This window comes from Coenobita brevimanus, chromosome 61 (genome assembly GCF_032717465.1).
Source record: "Coenobita brevimanus isolate Jiangsu-jjx chromosome 61, ASM3271746v2, whole genome shotgun sequence".
NCBI classification, from domain to species: domain Eukaryota; kingdom Metazoa; phylum Arthropoda; class Malacostraca; order Decapoda; family Coenobitidae; genus Coenobita; species Coenobita brevimanus.
In genome coordinates this window covers 45738734-45760264 of record NC_137014.1, presented here as the reverse complement: position 1 = coordinate 45760264, position 21531 = coordinate 45738734, and positions in this window count along the sequence as shown.

Genomic DNA, 21531 nt, shown 5'->3' with positions numbered 1-21531 from the left:
GGCAGGTGCTAATGAAGAGAGGGTAAACGGGATGGGGGGTGGGGGGATGGGGGAAAGGAGTCGTGAACGAGGAGTGACGGACAAGCCGGGGAAAAGAGAAAATATGACATTTGCCTCGCCTCACCTGTCCAGGTTTCTCTGTCCATGACTGTACCTAGACTCGTTTCACTTTAACTTGGCCTGAGTTGTTGTTGTTGTTCTTGTTACATCTTAGGCTCCTCTGGATGATGTGAACCCAGTGCTATGTTGAAGGACTGTCTGTGTTGTGGTGGTGTGGTGCAGGAAGTGAGTGGGTGTGCTGTGGTGTGGGGGTGCCACTTTGCAGTATGATCACAGGGGATTGTATGTGTGTTATATTTTGTGTTAGTATTGTAGCAGGGAAGGTTGGTGTACTCGTGTCTCTGGGTTCGGTAGTGTCTGAAGGGTGTATGGCTGGTGGTGGCACATGAAGGATGCTGTTTGGTAGAAAGTTTTGGCTGGCTGGGGTGTCTGTGTTTATGTATGTGTTTGGTATAGAAAGTTTTGGCTGGCCGGGGTGTCTGTGTGTTTATGTATGTGTTTGGTATAGAAAGTTTTGGCTGGCTGGGGTGTGTGTGTGTTTATGTATGTGTTTGGCATAGAAAGTTTTGGCTGGCCGGGGTGTCTGTGTGTTTATGTATGTGTTTGGTATAGAATGTTTTGGCTGGCTGGGGTGTCGGTGTGTTTATGTATCTGTTTGGCAGAAAGTTTTGGCTGGCTGGGGTGTTTGTGAGTTTGTCAATGTGTCTGGGAAGTGTAGATTCGGGTGGAGGAGGGGATATGTTGCAAAGATACTCTGTGTAGTGTTGGGCGGTTGTTCGATTTTGTTTGTGGAGAGGATGATGCAACATAAGGTTACAAAGGTGGGACGGATCTTGAGCTGAAGTGATGAACTGTGTGCCTCTCATATTCACTTGGTCTCTGACTGAAATTAGTTATGTTTCTTGGTGTAGGCTGTCAGTACTCGTGGTCTTAGTGTCTTCTGCTATCAAGATATTGTTTTCTGTTCTTTAAAGCTCCTTCGTGTTTGTGTTGGATATGATTACGGCTCAGCTTGTGCGGCAGTAATTCACGGTTGTTTTAATGTATTACTTATAAGTGGAGGATGGAGTTGGGATGTATATGAGGGAGGGTGTGAATTAGGGGGAGTGATGCATAATGACGGGGGACAGGGTGGCATAGAGGCGACTTGTTTGTGGCCACCTCTTACGGGATTAAGTCGTCTGGCTATAGATAGATGGATAGACAGATAGCTTATAGTTTCCATACGGTTTGCCGAGTAGTAGCGATAGTTATCACTAGAATTTGATGGTAGTCACGAATGAGTGCCGTGGAAAGGATGTTGGGCTGTAGTATTGGCTGTTTCTGCTACTGATCTGCGTGACATTCTCATATGCTTTAAATGAAACTCTGTGTCAAGTTAAAGTGAAAGGCGTGTATGTTTGTGTAGGAGGAACGAGAGACAAGGAGGTATTCTGTGGCCTGTTTTCTTTGTGCTTCCTACAAGACACAGTAATAGTTATGACGGGGCATTTTTGTGGGTCAGCACACACTTATGGCCTCTCATTATATAAGGTGGTCCATATATTACGCCACCCAGTTCTTGAGTGTTGCGGGCACGGCTCATTGAACATTACCAGTGTCTACCCTGCATCATTATCTACTTCCCACAACCCTCTTTAGGCTTAGCTTTATAATATAGGCTTTAATTTAGGTCCATTGATTGCATGGTGGAGAATTCCCATAACCTTTTTTATGCTTAGCTGTATATCATTGTATTGTATAATCTTTTATGCCCACTGATCACACGGCTGAGCAGTAATTTGGTGAAGCGATCAGAATGTCTTAGCTCATCACAAAAGCCGTCCCCACAACACACAAGACTGCAGAGCGCAATATACTTATCACCTATATTAAGTCAAAGCCACAGTTAAAAAGGTAATGAAACAAGACAGAAAATTTAAGTTTTCATTATTAATACTTCAGTACAAAATACATTAACAGAGACAGCAATATAAAATATGCATTCAAAAGTAGCATTTGTCCACAGAACATCCTGGACTTGCAAGGCAGATCACACCATCACCACCAGGCTTCTCTCGGCAGGTCAGGGCAGATCACCAGCAGCAGCAGCAAGTAATCTCGGCTGGGGAAGACACGACACCCTGCCGGCGCCGCCGCCGCCACCACCACCACACCACCAGGCATCTCAGGGTAGGGGAAGACACCACACCACCGTCAGGCTTCTCACAGCAGGGCAGACCAAACTTCAGCAGGGTATGACCAGTGTGGCAAGAAGCAGCGTCAAGGCAGCAGACTCCAGCATGACCTGTGGACCAGATGTGTATTAGTTCAAATCAGTGTTAGCTTTAGTTATTTAATCTTCTATCTATCTCTATCTATTGCCAGACGCCTCAATCCCGTTTGGGGTGGCCACAAACAAATCGCCTCCAAGTCGCCCTGTACCCCGCCATTTCACTGCCCTGCTCCCAACTCACACCCCCCTCTCTCATATACCTCTCCACCCCATCCCTCCATCTCATCCTCGGCCTCCCCCTCCCTCTTCCCCCCTCCACCTCACTCACATACATTATCTTCGTCAGTCTTTCACCCTCCATCCTCTCCACATGGCCAAACCACCTCAGTGTGTTCTCCTAACGCTTCCTATCACATCCACATCCACACCACAACGCTCCTTTATATCCTCATTCGTCCGCCTGTCTCTCCATGTGACTCCACAGGCTCCTCTTAAATAACTCATTTTCTTTGCTCTCACTCTTGACTTGTGTCCTTCCAACAACGTCAAAGCTTCACTTGCATACGTTAGAGTTGGTATCACAATACTGTCATGTATAACTTTTTCACTTCCATGCTCACTTCCCTGTTTCTTATCACTGCTTTCAAAGAACCAGCAACCTTTCTTCCCTGCTGTACCCTTTCAAGCACTTCTCCCTCCAAACCTCCATCCTTACTCATCACACTACCCAAGTACTTAAACGTACTCACATTTTCCAATTCCTCACCATCCAACCTCGCTGCACATTCACTGACTTCACCTCTCTCACAGACCATCACTTTACTCTTCCCTACATTCACCATTAGATTCCGTTTCTTACACACTCTCCCAAACTCATCCACCAATCCTTGTAGCTCTCCTTCGTCTTCACTCAACAACACAGTATCATTTGCAAACAACAGTACAGGGAGTTTCCAAACACTACCCTCTCTCAACAGGGCCACTCCAACATCCACTACCCTACCTTGTACCTCTTTTATTACCCCATCCATGTACAGATTGAACAACCATGGAGACATGACACATCCCTGTTTCAACGCAACCTTCAAAGCGTGGACTCATTAGACTGCTCAGATTCTGTTGGGAATGGCACACAGTTAGGGAATTATATCACCAATATTTTATCCAAATTTCCCATACAGGGTGTTGCATGAAATGTTTGACAAACTTCAGAAAGCTGTTCTTGGGGCAATTTTGAGTTAAGAATTGCTGCATCAACCTGGGCTAATTTCTCGTCTATTATGCTCAGGTTCTGTTGGGAATGGCAGCAGATTAGAGACTGGTATCGCAAAATTTTATCCCCTGCCACCACCACCAGGCCGTTTATTTTTAAATCCCCTTGTAAAACTGTAGAGATATATCGGCAGGACAGTAAATAGTGATCCTACTCTGGTACTCTGTATGGAATTTCAGAGAGAGAGATGATGATGCCACTGATTCATGGGGTTATCTTTAATTTAACAAGAAACACTTTACTTACCTCTCTATTCAGTTTGCACGAAAATTAATGTTTAAAAGACTGATAATATATTCACGAAATTTTCTTCTTAAAATTTAATAAGTCTATCTATCTATCTATTGCCAGACGCCTCAATCCCATTTGGGGTGGCCACAAACAAATCGCCTCCAAGTCGCCCTGTCCCCCGCCATTTCACTGCCCTGCTCCCAACTCACACCCCCCTCTCTCATATACCTCTCCACCCCATCCCTCCATCTCATCCTCGGCCTCCCCCTCCCTCTTCCCCCCTCCACCTCACTCACATACACTCTCTTCGTCAGTCTTTCACCCTCCATCCTCTCCACATGGCCAAACCACCTCAGTGTGTTCCTCATAACGCTTCCTATCACATCCACATCCACACCACAACGCTCCTTTATATCCTCATTCGTCAGCCTGTCTCTCCATGTGACTCCACAGGCTCCTCTTAAATAACTCATTTCCACTGCTCTCACTCTTGACCTATGTCCTTCCAACAACGTCCAAGCTTCACTTCCGTACGTTAGAGTTGGTATCACAATACTGTCATGTAGTAACTTTTTCACTTCCATGCTCACTTCCCTGTTTCTTATCACTGCTTTCAAAGAACCAGCAACCTTTCTTCCCTGCTGTACCCTTTCAAGCACTTCACCCTCCAAACCTCCATCCTTACTCATCACACTACGCAAGTACTTAAACGTACTCACATTTTCCAATTCCTCACCATCCAACCTCGCTGTCCATTCACTGACTTCACCTCTCTCAGAGACCATCACTTTACTCTTCGCTACATTCACCTTTAGATTCCGTTTCTTACACACTCTCCCAAACTCATCCACCAAGCCTTGCAGCTCCCCTTCGTCTTCACTCAACAACACAGTATCATCTGCAAACAACAGTACAGGGAGTTTCCAAACACTATCCTCTCTCACCAGGGCCACTCCAACATCCACTACCCTACCTTGTACCTCTTTTATTACTCCATCCATGTACAGATTGAACAACCATGGAGACATGACACATCCCTGTTTCAACCCAACCTTCAAAGAGAAAAATTCACTTAGTTCACCATCCACACGCACTGCAGCCTTTGCACCATCGTACATACTCTTCACAGCATTCAACAACTTCCCATCTACGCCATATATTCTTAACACTTTCCACAATCCTTGTCTATCCACCCTGTCATGTGCTTTCTCCAAATCCATGAAAGCCGCATACAACTTCTTTCCCTTCTCTAGAAACTTTTTCACTAAAGATCTAAGAATGAATATCTGATCTACACAACCTCTTCCCTTCCTAAAGCCTCCATGTTCTTCTCCAACTAATTTCTCTGTTCTTTCTCTAACTCTGTCAATAAGTATCCTACCATACACTTTTCCTATTATACTAAGAAGACAGATGCCCCTATGATTACCACACACTTCTTTTTCCCCTTTTCCTTTGTACAAGGGAATAATTATACCTGACTTCCAATCCTCTGGGACTCTACCTTCCTCGCAGGCCAATCTGCACATCTTCCACATCCATTCTACTACTATCTCTCCCCCATGGTTCAGCATTTCACCACACACTCCATCAATTCCTGGGGCTTTCCCCGATTTAACTTTCTTCATTGCTTCCACAACTTCTATCCTACTGATTTCTTCCTGTCTTCTCACCTCTCTCCTTCTCCCAGCCATTCCCCAGCCACTTATACTCGCATTACTTCCATCCTCTATGTTCTCTATGTTAATAAGTAAATGTTTAATTTGAAGTGTGACGTCACTGGTGCATTGTGGGAGCAACGTTGAGAGATGCTGGAGATGAGTGAAGATTTTATTCTTTACGGTGTTAGTCTACTTCTTTATTATGGTAATTCTTATGCCCCTGTGTTTATCAGTGTTTGCTGTCATTATCGAGAGGTGTAGTCGGCTGATGTAAGTTGTAATTATTAGCTATAAGGATGATATACGGCGGTGTGTATCTCCAGGTGACCAAGATGTCCCTTTAAACTGGAGTAAGCAGTGCTACTTAAATCCCCCGATATTCACACCATCTGTTTAGGTTTTAAGGTCGAATGTGATCCTGTACATGGGCAGGCATAGTAGGTTAATTGGCTGGAAAAAATGAGGGGATGTGTGTAAAAACTAATGGGTAGTTTGTTTACATAGGGGATATAAACTCCGCGAGTCCCTTTAACTCTTGCAATCCCTGTGATGCCCTTTTCAGTTTATTCATAGTGCCAGAAGGCAATTTTATTCAACTTATGCAAAGTCTCTGCTATTGCAGGAGTTCAGTGAGGCTGTGCCTAACCCCTACACTTCCAGAAGTCTATACAAAGCTAAATATAATCATGAGATGGCATTAAAAAAAAAAAAAAAAAAAAAAACTGCTCTGTGAGTTAAACTAGTGAAGACTGAAGGTATTAACATGTGTAGGAGAGACACTGGATAAAGCCTGATTGGAGATATAGTATATTAAACTGGAAGGACTGCATACCTTACATCCTTCATTAGCCATTGCTGCTACCTTTAAATGAGAATTATCATACTGAAGGTAATTACTAGCAGCCTTCATTAACATATTACTGTACTGTAATTAGGAGAGAGGTTTCATAAGTTGATTGGAAGTCAGGAGACAGTAGGAATATACCATTACTGTTGAGCGGGATGAATTTGTGTGTAGGCTATGATATAGGAAGCATATCTCAGAATATGGATGTGCAAGGTTAATCATATCTTGTATAGTACTTACACTTTCAGATTTGATAGCTTTTCCTTTTGTAATCTTTACTGAATGATGCAATCAGTTCATGATTACACATTATATAATCTCAGACTTCATCTGTGTCATTGTAGTTGGCTCACCTTGACAAATTTTAGTCCTTCTGCTGCTTAGTTCCTGTATCTAAGTGGCAGAATAAGACAGTATTATGGTTTTGCATCCTCCCCATAGATCTTCATTGTGATTTGCATGATAATCTAGTCTTTATCTCTAGAAACAGCTCAGCATTCAAGGTGGAGAGATGCCAGGTTTTTGTCAGTTTAGGGTGATGTAGTCTATATGGTTTGTCTTTATTGTTTTATGTATTCGTTATTATGATTATTTTTTACTGTGGATCAAATTTAGCGATTCATCTCTTCCGTTTATAAATCGGTACAACAGATAGGCTTTCATTCTCTGAGTTCGCACGGAAGGTATGACCAGAGTACTGTACTGTCTTCCTGTGCAGTGTATATTTTGTCATTTGTACTCTCATTATAAGTTTCATTAAAGAATTTGTATCATATGTTTAGTTTCTGTGTCACTCAGTGTGTTAAGTTTATGTAATATATGGTTAATCGTTTAAGTCCTGCCGTTGGATAGCAGTCTAAGTTGCAGTTTTTACTTTCTCCCTTTATATAAGTAGCAACTGCTCTATATTCTTTCCATTGCACTTGTTCATGATTAGCATTAAACTGCAGGCTTAGGTATTCCCAGTAGCTCAGGAAATTTCGAGATATCTCCTCCTAAAGCGACATTAATAGGTACATGACAATTTAGTTTAGTCTGTGCATGTTGCTCAATTTCCCATTTTTTGTAACATGTAAAGAAATAAAATACAGTAGAAGTTTTAGCCGGTATATCTTCGGGGCCGCGGTAGCATGGTCAGCATGGTGCTGGCCTGTTGATCAGGAAGACCTGGGTTCAAGTCCCGGTGTGATAGAGGTTTCTTTAAAATGTGGCTGAGGGAAGTTTGCGTAGCAGGCTTTCCTTAAAACCACAAGGCCCCCTACTTACACTTCAGCTTACACACACACTGCTACATACATACACACATCAAGACGCACACACACACTTTCTACATACATACACACATCAAGACACACACACACACACACTACTACATACATACACACAAGACACGTACACAGCCACCTTCACACAGTAGACACAAGACACGTACACAGCCACCTTCACACAGTAGACACAAGACACGTACACAGCCACCTTCACACAGTAGACACACCACACACACACAAGACACGTACACAGCCACCTTCACACAGTAGACACACCACACACACACACACAGAGGGTGGGACAGACACACCGCAGGCAGACAGAGAGGGACATATACAAAACACAGGGAGTGAGAGAGAAGGGGGTTTTATTAAAAAGTTCAATTTTGGTATACCTCCTGTGGCAGAATTGATATAGCCCCCCCTTTAATATTTTTTGGATATTTTCATTTAGTGTCCCCCAGGCCCCAGACCCACTCGGCTGAACCAAATTGTCTGGCGTCAGCTGGAACATGATATACCAGAGTTATGCCGGTCATGCGGGGGTTAATGGTGACAGTGTAGTAACTGTCAGGCTCCTATGACTCACTCAGCCGAACAAAATCGTCTGTCAGCTGGAATGGAATACTAGAGTTGTCCCAAGCACCAGAGGGTTAAGAATCTTAGTGAGAGGGAGTGACATACTGACCATTCAAGGGTTCCTTTTTATGCGTGTGTGTGTGAAAGGGTGGGGTAAAGGTGAGGTGGGGTGGGGTAGATTGTAAGCGGGGATTAACCCAAGGGGGATTTTGGGGGGGACATTACCGGACAGGTCAGATAGGAATTACACCTGACCTGTCCGGTAATGTCCCCCCCAAAATCCCCCTTGGGTTAATCCCCGCTTACAATCTACCCCACCCCACCTCACCTTTACCCCACCCTTCCACACACACACGCATAAAAAGGAACCCTTGTATATTCAGTACGTCACTCCCTCTCACTATCTTGACCACTGAGTGATGCTCGGGACAAGCATCACTCAGGGGATTAAGATTCTTAACCCTCTGGTGCTTGGGACAACTCTAGTACCCCATTTCAGCTGACTCAGGCGATTTTATTCGACTGAGTGAGTCATAGGAGTCTGACAGTGTCAATACCGTCACCATTAACCCCCTCACGACCGACATAACTCTAGTATCATGTTCCAGCTGACGCCAGACAATTTGGTTCAGCCGAGAGAGGATCCTAGGATCCTGAGAGACACTATAACATCACAAACAAAATACAAAATGCCTTCCCTCCATCTTGAACGTACCATAATTCATTTACATTAAGTAAGCTCGTATTTTCGTATTTTTGCAGCTTATTTCATGTATCTTAGTTAAAAGAAAAAAATACTACGAGCCGGTGAATAAAACCCACACTTGTAGACGAAGAATATAATTACCAAACAGTTTCGGTGGACACTGCCACCATCTTCAGTGGTTAAGATAGTGAGAGGGAGTGACTTACTGAATATACAAGGGTTCCTTTTTATGCGTGTGTGTGTGGAAGGGTGGGGTAAAGGTGAGGTTGGGTGGGAACTCCCTTCCTGCTACGACACAGGTAAGGTCAGATAGGAATTACACCTGACCTGTCCGGTAATGTCCCCCCCAAAATCCCCCTTGGGTTAATCCCCGCTTACAATCTACCCCATCCCACCTCACCTTTACCCCACCCTTTCACACACACACAGGCATAAAAAGGAACCCTTGTATAATCAGTATGTCACTCCCTCTCACTATCTTGACCACTGAAGATGGTGGCAGTGTCCACCGAAACTGTTTGGTAATTATATTCTTCGTCTACAAGTGTGGGTTTTATTCACCGTCTTTGATTATCACGCAAGAGTGATTCATCCAGCCAATACTACGAGCTCTGTATCTTTTCATAGCCCTTCTTCGTGACTAGCATCGTATTCTAGTTATCTATAGTTACAACTGAGCATTCAAGTTGGAGGGATCACAACTTTAAGCAATTACAGTAAACAAACAAACAAAAAGCAAGTGTCGTCCTCTTGACCTCTCGTCTTCGCAGGAATGCAGCGGTGACGCCATCTTGTGCGTGGAATGCGTGAAGTGCAGGCTCTTGAGTGGAAGGAGCACGGAGCCACGGGAGACTTAATAATTTTCGCTAGTCAGCCAGTCTAGAAGCCTGGGACATTTGCCTGAAATAATAATAATAATAATAATAATAATAATAATAATAGAAATAACAACAAAACCAGTCTTATACATTATTCAATATCTTAGTCACTCGAACTGTCCATTCCGCCCCTTCAGTACGAGAACGCATTTCTGTAAGCTATTTTTTCTAACGTGGGAGGTTCGATACGTTTGATTGAGCCTATCCATAAGACTTCTAAAGCTGAGTAAATGCCTCTGAAAGTTGTAAAATATAAAATATAAAACGTCTATATGATATAAAAACCTTTGTTCACCTTCGGGACTCGATCTGTGGCGCCTAGAACGAGTGCTGACGTCATGTTTACACTTTGCTACTTTTAGACGATTTCCTGGAGCTTAAAGAAACCCTCTCGGGATGATGGGACAGTCACAATAACCCCTTCAGACAGAGAATGGCTTAGTTACTTTGTTCTAGGTAACCGGACGATTTTATTCAGCTTAGGAGATCCCCTCGTAGTGAAGGGGTTGATGGTGACTGTATCTAACCCCTTCAGTACGAAATTTCTCTCCAGAGTTGAAGAAAATCGTCTGGAGGAAGAAAGATGAATATGGAAAATAGTGTTAATGTGGACAATGAGTTAGATAAGACTGGTTTGGTTAAGGTAGGGTAGGGATGGGCGGTTGTGGCAGGGTGGGGTAGCGTTGGGTCGGTTATGGCCGGGTGGGGTAAGGTTGGGTTAGTTTTGGCAGGGCGGCGTAGGATTGGGCCGGTTTTGGCAGGGTGTGGTAGGACTGGGTCGGTTATGGCAGGGTGTGGTAGGAATTGTTCGGTTTTGGCAGGGTGGGGTAGGATTGAGTTTTTTGGGGCAGGGTGGGGTAAGGTTGGGTCGGTTTTGGCATGGTGGGGTAGGGTTGGATCGGTTTTGGCATGGTGGGGTAGGGTTGGGTCGGTTTTGGTCGGGTGGGGTAGGATTGAGTTTTTTTGGGCAGGGTGGGGTAAGGTTGGGTCGGTTTTGGTCGGGTGGGGTAGGATTGAGTTTTTTTGGGCAGGGTGGGGTAAGGTTGGGTCGGTTTTGGCATGGTGTGGTAGGGCTGGATCGGTTTTGGCAGGGTGGGGTAGGGTTGGGTCGGTTTTGGCTGGGTGGGGTAGGACTGGATCAGTTTTGTCAGGGTGAGGTAGGATTGTGTCGGTTATGACAGAGTATAGAATAGGTTTTGGTTGGTTTTGGCAGCGTGGGTTGAGATTTGGTCGGTTTTGGCAGAGTGGGGTTTGATTGGGTCGGTTTTGGCAGGGTGGGGTAGGATTGGGTCGGTTTTTGCAGGGTGAGGTAGGATTGGGTCGGTTTGGACAGGGTGTTAGGACTCCATATTGTAAGTACAAATCATAATAGTTCCGTCATATCCAACGCCTATTTCACTCAGTTATACTACAGTGTCTCATCAGATTTGGGGCGATCTTCTATACGATTTTTGCTCTTCCCCGCTTAGTTCAGTCCTTTAGTTCATTCATGACCCTTGGCTTTCCTTTTTATTTATTTTTTTTTTTTTATGAGGTGCAGCGCAGGGGCACGAGGCTAGACCACCATTAGTCCAGAATATTTAAGGGTAGGCCACCAAACTACGCCCTGGTAACGTCTACACGTCAAAACATCTGTCCTTTCTGGGACTTGAACCGCGGAGCGCTGGACGCAGAGCTCTCGGTTTGCGGATGTCACTTTTACTCTTTGCTAGCTTCTGACGATATCCTACAGCTTCAGAAAACCCTCTTAGGATGACGGGACAGAATCATTTAATCTTTCAAGCCGAGAACAACTTATTTACATTGTCCTAGCTGACCGCATGATTTTATTCAGCTTAGGAGATCCCCTGATAGAGATGGGGTTGATGATGGCAGTATTTAACCCTTCCAGTTCGAAATTTCTCTCTACTGTAGAGGTGAAGAAAATCATCCGAAGGTAGAGAGAAGAAAACAGGAAAAGTAATGTAGTGGTGAAAGGGCTGTACAGGGGAGGGTAGGTTAAAGTAGGGTAGAGTTGGGTCGGCAATGGCAGGGTAGGGTAGGGTAGGCTGAGGTAGGCTAGTGTAGGGTTGAGAAGAGTAGGGTAGGGTAAATTGAACTGAATAAGTATATACAATAAAATCTGGCGATACAACAACCAGGGTCATATGCCGCCGGACGACAACGAGAATAAAAGCACTCGAAAAGATGAAATACACACACACACACACACACACACACACACACACACACACACACACACACACACACAAAATACAATTCATAATTAAAACAAGAAAAACACTAAACACTAAGAACACTAAAACCACTGTATACTAAATTTTACACGGTAGTGCAGCTGTCTACACCAAGCAAAGGTTTCCCCCTCCACCACAACAAGCATCCTCTCCAAGTACCAACAGAAGACTACAATCCCTCTCCTGCCTGGTGCTCAGAGAGGTAACGATGGCGCAATTCCCCAACAGTGGACACCATCAGCAAAAGCCGAAGAGTCAGGGGGACGAAGCATTCCACACAGAAAGTGGGGGGAGAGTCCTCCATTAAGAATCAATGAGAGAACCAGGAATGGCCCATTCGGAGCCAGCATAAAGCCGTCTCCCACCTGCATTCAGACCTGGGCAAATGAAGGGGCCCGTTTACCCACAAATATCACACATTTTGTTGGCCCCCACCGCATCCCACCTACTCTGCCAGTGGGAGCAAACAGTGAGTGGTTAGATGAATATCACTGAGCGAGGCAGGGGAGAGGTGAGGATGGGCGAGAGGCAGCAACCTTTGCCAGAGCGTCAGCATGCTCATTGCCCACAATGGTACAAAACCACAAAGCAGTCCCTAGCAAGCACAGCCATTCTAAAACACTGTAGACAACAAAAGAGGATTGGACGGGAAAACACAAAATGGAGATCGGCAGAGTCGCTAAAAACTGTATAACAAACAGGAGGGAAGCTAAATATCAATTTGACTGCGAGTAAAGTAGCAGTAAGTTCTGCGATAAAAGTAGATACGATGGGGGGAAGACTCCTACCACGAATGAAATCGGGAAATATAACACCCAAGCCTGTCCCCTCACGGGATTTCAATCCATCAGTACATACGAGAATCGAGACACTGTGAGAGGAAGCATGTTCTAAAAAAATAGCAAAGAGCCGCCTGTGAGGAAAGAAAGGCCCCTCTCTCAGGAAAGTAAACACACGGTTGCACCCCTGAGAGGAGCCAAGGAGCCATCCTTGGTACACGCACAGGACAAACAAGAAAGGTTGGAACATCCACATCCCCCATGGCAGCCTTCACCCTGTACCCAAACGGATGTGGATAGCGAGGATACGGCGAGGCAGACACTCCTTCCGGAACAGAGCCAACAAAATCTTCCTGAACTTTAGCAAAGACGGTGACACTAAGGACACTAGTTTGAGGCACTCCCTCCTCTTGAGGATATGAGGGAAACAAGGTGGCACCAATACGGAAAAATTCCATAATCAATAAAGGCAACCTACCACGCAAACCAAGATGGTGACCTGCAATACCTGGCTTGTGAAACGGTAGGACAACAGCCCCCCGCCAAGAAGCAGGAGTGGACGAATCTCTCCAAATTCTATTTATAAGACTTAGGAGGAAGGACACTGCTTCATCATCCAGGTACCTCAACACTGCATGGGGAATATTATCGACTCCGGAGAAGTGTCACGACAGGGAAAGGGTAGACCAAAGTTTACAACAAGACAAAGGGATGTTGTAAGTCTCTCCGCCCCCAGAACGGATGTCCAACACCTTAATCTCCTCCACCTCCCTAAGCCTGGCAAAAACCGAAGAACGAGTATCCCTACAGGAGACCTCAGCGGTAGGATAGGGTAGGGAACGCTAGGGCAGGGTAGGCTGGGGTAGGGTAGTGTAGGGCAGAGAAAAGTAGGTTAGGATGGGTTGGTTTAGGCTAAAGTAGGACAGAATAGGAGAGGGGTAAAATGTGCCTAGTCCAGGAACGAAAAATATATCAGTTATCCATGTAACTAGCGTTTTCTATTTCGGTAGATTATTTTCTTGTCTGCCTAAAGTATCGTGATGTACGAACAATGAGATTAGATATCGAAACTGTAAGATGCGAATTAGTTACAAAGACGGTATTTTGTTTTGGCTAACGTTACATCGATACGTTCAGCTAAGAGCAACTCGGCAGAACTGAACAGTATATAACGTGCTAGATGAACGCTGTGACCGGAAAATAAATATATATGTATATATACTTCAGCATACAGTAAGCGATTTTATGTTAACAGAAGAGAAGCCACTACAGCTAATGGGTTAAGTTTACACACACACACACACACACACACACACACACACACACACACACACATACAGACACACAAACACACACACATACACACACACGTTGCGAAAAGTTTCACTGACGAAGTGGGTGGTTACTGTCCCCCTGGAGCAAGGGGACTGGTGTGTGCGTGTGTCGTCACAGCCTTGCCCTTAGATCGGACTATATGAGCTCTCAGCTCCCTTCCGGGAGGGTAAAAGCTGACGATCACGACCATCAAGTGATCCTGACCGACCCGGTGAATTACACACACACACACACACACACACACACACACACACACACACACACACACACACGCACACACACACCATTACTTGCAACTGGCTGGCCTATCATACAGCCATATCCTATATTCATGAAGTACAACACATCTTACATTTATGTAGTATGTAAAAAAAAAAAAAAAAAAAAAAAAAAAGATGGTTATATAATACAGAACTGGGAAATATGATGATGATGATGATGATGATGATGAGAGGGGAGTAAACAGGGTGAGATGAGGAGAAGGAGAGAGATGGATGGACATAACAGTGAATGTATTATGTATATTAACCTGACAAATGCCGAAGTAAGCTGGTAAGGGTGAGGTAATATGGAGCCTGACCCTACCGTGACACCATATAATTATTGATTTATCCACCGATAGATCTATCTATCTATCTATAGCCCGACGCCCTAATCCCGCAAAGAGTGGCCGCAGACAAAACGCCTCCAAGTCGCTCTGTCACCCACCATTTGACTACCCTCCCCCCAACTCACCCCCCCGTCCCTCATATACCTCTCAACTCCATCCCTCCACCTCATCCTCGGTCTACCCCTCCCTCTCCCTCCCTCCACTTCACCTACATACACCCTCCTAGTCAGTCTTTCATTCTCCATTCTCTCCACATGTCCAAACCACCTCAGTGTATTTCTCCTAATCTTCTCAACCACATCCACATCCACCCCACAACGTCCTTCCACTTCTTCATTCGTCAACCTGTCCCTCCATGTCACTCCACATGCTCCTCTCAAGTAACTCATTTCCACTTCTCTCACTCTTGACTTGTTCCCCTCTTGCAAGGTCCACGCCTCGCTTCCATACGTCAGGATAGGGATCACAATACTATCATGCAGTGACTTCTTAACTTCCATACTCACCTCCCTATTTCTCATCACTGCTTTCAGTGAACCAACAACCTTCCTTCCCTGCTGTACCCTTTCACGCACTTCATCCCCCAAAGTTCCATCCTTACTCATCATACTACCCAAGTACTTGAATGCACTCACATTCTCCATATCCTCACCATCCAACCTCACTGTACATTCTGTGACTTCATTCCTCTCAAACACCATAATTTTACTTTTGTTTACATTAACTTTCAGCTTTACCCTTTCACGCACTTCATCCCCCAAAGTTCCATCCTTACTCATCATACTACCCAAGTACTTGAATGCACTCACATTCTCCATATCCTCACCATCCAACCTCACTGTACATTCTGTGACTTCATTCCTCTCAAACACCATAATTTTACTTTTGTTTACATTAACTTTCAGCTTCCTCCTCCTACACACTGTCCCGAATTCATTCACCAAACCTTGCAACTCCCATTCATCTTCACTCAACAATACTGTATCATCAGCAAACAGTAACACCGGAATCTTCCAAATCTCACCCTCATTCATTAGAGCCACCCCCACATCCACTGCCCTACCCTGCACCTCCTTTACAACCCCATCCATGTACAGTATATATTAAACAGCCATGGAGACATCACACAACCCTGTTTCAGTCCCACATTGAGATAAAAAATTCACTCAGCGCACCATCCATTCGCACCGTAGCCCTAGCTCCTTCGTACATACTCTTCACAGCATTCAACAATTTCCTCTCCACCCCATATATTCTTAATACCTTCCACATACCTTGCCTATCTATTCTGTCATAAGCTATCTCCAAGTCCATGAAGGCAGCATACACTTTCATTCCCTTCTCTAGATACTTCTCCACTAAACATCTTAGAACAATTATCTGATCTACACACCCTTTTCCCTTCCTAAATCCCCCTTGTTCTTCTCCAACTAGCTCCTCTGTCATATGCCTAACCCTATCAATGAGTATTCTACCATATATTTTACCAGTCACACTAAGAAGGCAAATACCCTTATGGTTACCACATACTTCTCTCTCCCCTTTTCCTTTGTATAAAGGAACAATTATACCTGATTTCCAGTCCTCTGGAACCCTTCCCTCTTCCCAAGCCAATCTACACAACTTCCATATCCATTCCACAACAATCTCACCCCCATACCTTAGCATTTCACCACACACTTCATCAATCCCTGGGGCCTTTCCCATCTTGATCTTCTTCATTGCTTCCACTACTTCCGCCCTACTGATCTCTTCCTCCCTCCTCTCATCTCTCCTCCCAGCCATTCCCCAGCCACTTATACTCGCACTGTTGTCACCCTCTACATTCAACAAATCCTCAAAGTGCTCCTTCCATCTCCTCACTGTAGTGGAAGGGTTAATGTAATGTGTGTGTGTGTGTGTGTGTGTGTGTGTGTGTGTGTGTGTGTGTGTGTGTGTGTGTGTGTGTGTGTGTGTGTGTGTGTGTGTGTGCGTGTGTGTGTGTGTGTGTGTGTGTGTGTGTGTGTGTGTGTGTGTGTGTGTGTGTGTGTGTGTGTATGTGTGTGGGAGAGAGAGAGAGAGAGAGAGAGAGAGAGAGAGAGAGGTGGGGGAGTTGATGAAATGATGTGGAAAAATACTACGTGTCTTGTAATCACTCACCTGCATTGCCAAAATTCTATCTCTTGAGCATTCTTACTTGGTGTTCATCTCCCCCTGCCTTCGACCTCCATTTTTCTAAAGCTGTGTGTCCAGGTACAGCATGGTCTTGACGTTGGCTTGCTTGTTTGACTATCTTGCGTTGGTGTTCAGCCTTTGGTTCCTTCTCTCTGAAAAATGAAATAGTGTTAGTGTATTGTATTGCTAGCACTTATTGTTAGGATTTGGCGGAGAGGAACACGCAGAGAACACCAGGAAAAAGGTAATGAAAATAAAAAAAAATAAGAAAACTGTATAAATAAATGAGGGAAACCAGTCATAGAGGTATCCAGGAAAAATGGCCTTGGGTTCATTCTTCCTTGCATGAAAAAAAAAATACACTGAAATAATACAGACTCCTTCCATACTTCGTCTTAATTTAGTCCTTAATCTTAAAACTATGAGACCAAAGGAGAATTAAAGACCTCAGTTTTTGACGGTCACTAATGTAAGACTAGCAGGGATCAGATTTATTATCCTGCATGCCACATTTTGAGTTCCTAATTAAGATATCATACAGGTAAAATCAACACATCAGTACAGGTGCATAATATCAGTGATGGTTTTATGTGAAAATTCTTTACTTATTCAACATCATGACACCTTCTTCTTCTTATTATTATTATTATTATTATTATTATTATTATTATTATTTAACTGGTACAACCTGATGATTATAATTGGCTCAGGTGTGAACTATGCAGGTAACTGGGTTGTCAACAGTCTCCTCTACTCCTGCCAGCGTCTAGAGATTTCTCCTGAGATGGATGAAGCTCTACTGAAGGGAAGAGGCTCTGTGTGTGTGTGTGTGTGTGTGTGTGTGTGTGTGTGTGTGTGTGTGTGTGTGTGTGTGTGTGTGTGTGTGTGTGTGTGTGTGTGTGTGTGTGTGTGTGTGTGTATGGAGGTGTGGCTGTGTGTCTCTGTAGGATATTACACAAACCATCTCCATAACGTGGTGTCTAAATATGTATATCAACATTTCGTAAAGCCTCTTATTTCCTAAGTACAGAATCACCCACTGTCTATCAATAAAGATAATATATACTTACATATATTCACACCATATTACTTCTACCAATGACATACACACACTCTGACACATAAACATAACCAATACTTTACAATATTTCCACTTTCAAAAACATCACACTCCCTACACACCCATCCCATTCCCAGATGTACTTTGCCAGCATGTGGTAGTTAATTCTGCCTTTCACTCTCCCTCATATTTCTCCACTTTCATATGCATCATCCCTCCTACTGACACCCATCTCCCACTGGCACCTCGCCAGCATGGTAGTTAATTCTGGCTATCACTCTCCCTCCGACTGTAAGGTCCGACCCTACACTGAACGTAGCATTTTAGTCTGAGGGGTGTGTCGGGGTCGGGGGGGGGGGGACAGTGTATGGGGATGTTTTTTTAGTGTATTAGGTGTATGTATGGAGTGTATCTGGGTTGTGTTTGGGGTGTGTTTTTGGGGTGTGTATGGAGTGTATCTGGGTTGTGTTTGGGGTGTGTTTTTGGGGTGTGTATGGAGTGTATCTGGATTGTGTTTAGGGTGTGTGTTTGGGGTGTGTATGGAGTGTGTCTGGGTTGTGTTTGGGGTGTGTGTTTGGGGTGTGTATGGAATGTATCTGGGTTGTGTTTGGGGTGTGTATGGAGTGTATCTGGGTTGTGTTTGGGGTGTGTATGGAGTGTATCTGGGTTGTGTTTGGGGTGTGTATGGAGTGTATCTGAGTTGTGTTTGGTGTGTGTATGGAGTGTATCTAGGTTGTGTTTGAGGTGTTTATGGAGTGTATCTGGGTTGTGTTTGGTGTGTGTATGGAGTGTATCTGGGTTGTGTTTGGGGTGTGTATGGAGTGTATCTGGGATGTATAGTATACACCCAAAGTACATCCCCCACCCCCCACCCCAAAAAAAAAAAGAAAACACACCCTAAACACATACCAAACACACCTCAAACACACCCCAAACACACCCCAAACACACCCAAACACACCCCAAACAGAACCCAAACACACCCCAAACAGAACCCACACAACCCCCAAACACACACCAAAAAGAAACCATATAACACCCCCAAACAGAAACCATATAACACCCCCAAACACCCGAAAAAGAAACTACAGAACCCTCCAAAAACACAACAAACACCCTCCCCCAAAAGAACCCACACAACCCTACAAACACACCCAACACAAAAACCACACAACCCCCCCAAACACACCCCAAACAGAACCCACACAACCCCCCCAAACATATCCCAAACACACCCCAAGCACACTCCAAACAGAACCCACACAACCCCCCAAACACACCCTGCACAGAAGCCACACACCCCCAACACACCCGAAAAAGAAACCACACAACCCCCCAAAACACACAACAAACATCCCCCAAAAGAACCCACACAACAACCCAAACACACCCGAAACAGAACCCACACAACCCCTGAAAACACACCCCAGACAGAACCAACGCAACCCCCCAAACACACCCCAAACACACATCAAACACACGCCAAACAGAACCACACAACCACCCAAAGCACATCCGAGATACACTACAAACCGAACCCACACAACCCCCGTCAAACAAACCGAAATACACCCTAAACAGAACCCACACAACCCACCAAACACACCCCAAACACACCCCAAACAGAACCCACACAACCCCGTAAAACAAACTCCAAACAGAACTCACACAACCCCTCCAAACGCACCCCTAAAAAAAAACTGCACAACCCCCACAAACACACCTTAAATAGAGCCCGCACAACCCCCCAAACACATGCCAAACACACTCTAAACAGAACCTACACAACCCCCCAAACACACCCCAAAACGAACCCACACAACCCCCTCAAACACACTTCAAACAGAACCCACACAACCCCCCCAAACACACCGATACACACCCAAACAGAACCCACACAACCCCCCAAACACACCCCTAACAGAACCCACACAACCTCCCCCCCAAAAAAAACAACCCCCCTAACACACCCCAAACTGAACCCACACAATCACCCAAACACACCCCCAAAACACCCCAAACAGATCCCATACAACCCCCCCAAACACACCCCCAAAACACCCCAAACAGATCCCATACAACCCCCCCAAACACACCCCAAACAGAACCAACATAGCCCCCTCAAACATACCCCAAACAGAACCCACACAACCTCCCAAAACACACCCCAAACAGAACCCATATAACCCCCCGAAACACACTCCTAACAGAACCCACACAACCCCCCAAACACATTCTAAACAGAACCTACACAACCCCCAAACACACCCCAAACGCACTCTAAACAGAACCTGCACAATCCCCCAAATACACCCCAAACAGAACCCACACAATCCCCCAAACACACCCCAAACAGAACCCACAACCTCCCAACACACCTCAAAGAGAACCCACACAACCCTCCCAAACACACCCCAAACAGAACCCACACAACCCCACCAACACACCACAAACACAAACAAATCAGAACCCAAACAACCCCCGAACACACTCCAAACAGAACCCACACAACCCCCCAAACACATCAAAAACACACCCCAAACAGGACCCACACAACCCCCAAAAGACACCCCAAACAGAACTCACACAAACCCCCAAACACACCCCATGCAGAATCCACATAACCCCCCCAGACACACCCGAAACAGAACCCACACAACCCCCCAAACACACGCCAAACTGAACCCACACAACCCCTGAAACGCACTCCAAACAGAACCCACACAACCCCCCAAACACACCCCAAACTGAACCCACACAACCCCTGAAACGCACTCCAAACAGAACCCACACAACCCCCCAAACACACCCCAAACTCCTCTCTCTCTCTCTCTCTCTCTCTTATTTTCCGTCGTTCCTACCTTCAATGACTCTCCAGAAATCTGCTTACCACACATGCCAACTCCCTAATACCTGTAACTTACCAGTTTATTTAAATATCTGCTTAGTTAATGCATTCATGTATGTTATTCACGCAGTCTTTATTGACATCACAAAAATACAAATTGCAGACAACACAATACAGTATCTTGGAGCAATAAACACAAAATATCGCTACGGAAGGAAGGAAGGAATAATCAAGCACCGAGCCATAATATGGCTATATGGCAATGCAGAAGTAGTGGGAAAATATAGGCCGCGAGAAATAAGGAAATATCAAGAACAGAGGTAGGACAGAGAAGAAACCAAGAACAGTAAGGAGAGAAAAATGGGAGACAAAAAGGCCCATTTTAGTCTCCTCTTACGACAAGCAGGGGTACTGGGATATTGCTATGGAGAAAGCTTAAATAACCCAGCCCTACACTAAACAACTTGCTTTCTAATTAAACAAGCTTAAGAAAGGGAAAGCAAAGGAGATAAAGAGAGGAAAACGGAGACGACAGGAGAGACAGAAAGAAGACAGGGAAAGAGGAGAGGAGGGAAAGACGAGGAGAAAAAAGGAAAGGATGGCGAGACAGGACAAGAAGAGAGGAAGAAGAAAGACTAAAAGAAGAAAGAGGGAAAGACAACGAGGGAGGGAGGGAGGGAGGGAGAGAGAGAGAGAGAGAGAGAGAGAGAGAGAGAGAGAGAGAGAGAGAGAGAGAGAGAGGAGAAAAGAAGAAAAGAAAGGGGGACAGGACAAAAAGAGAGGAAGAATA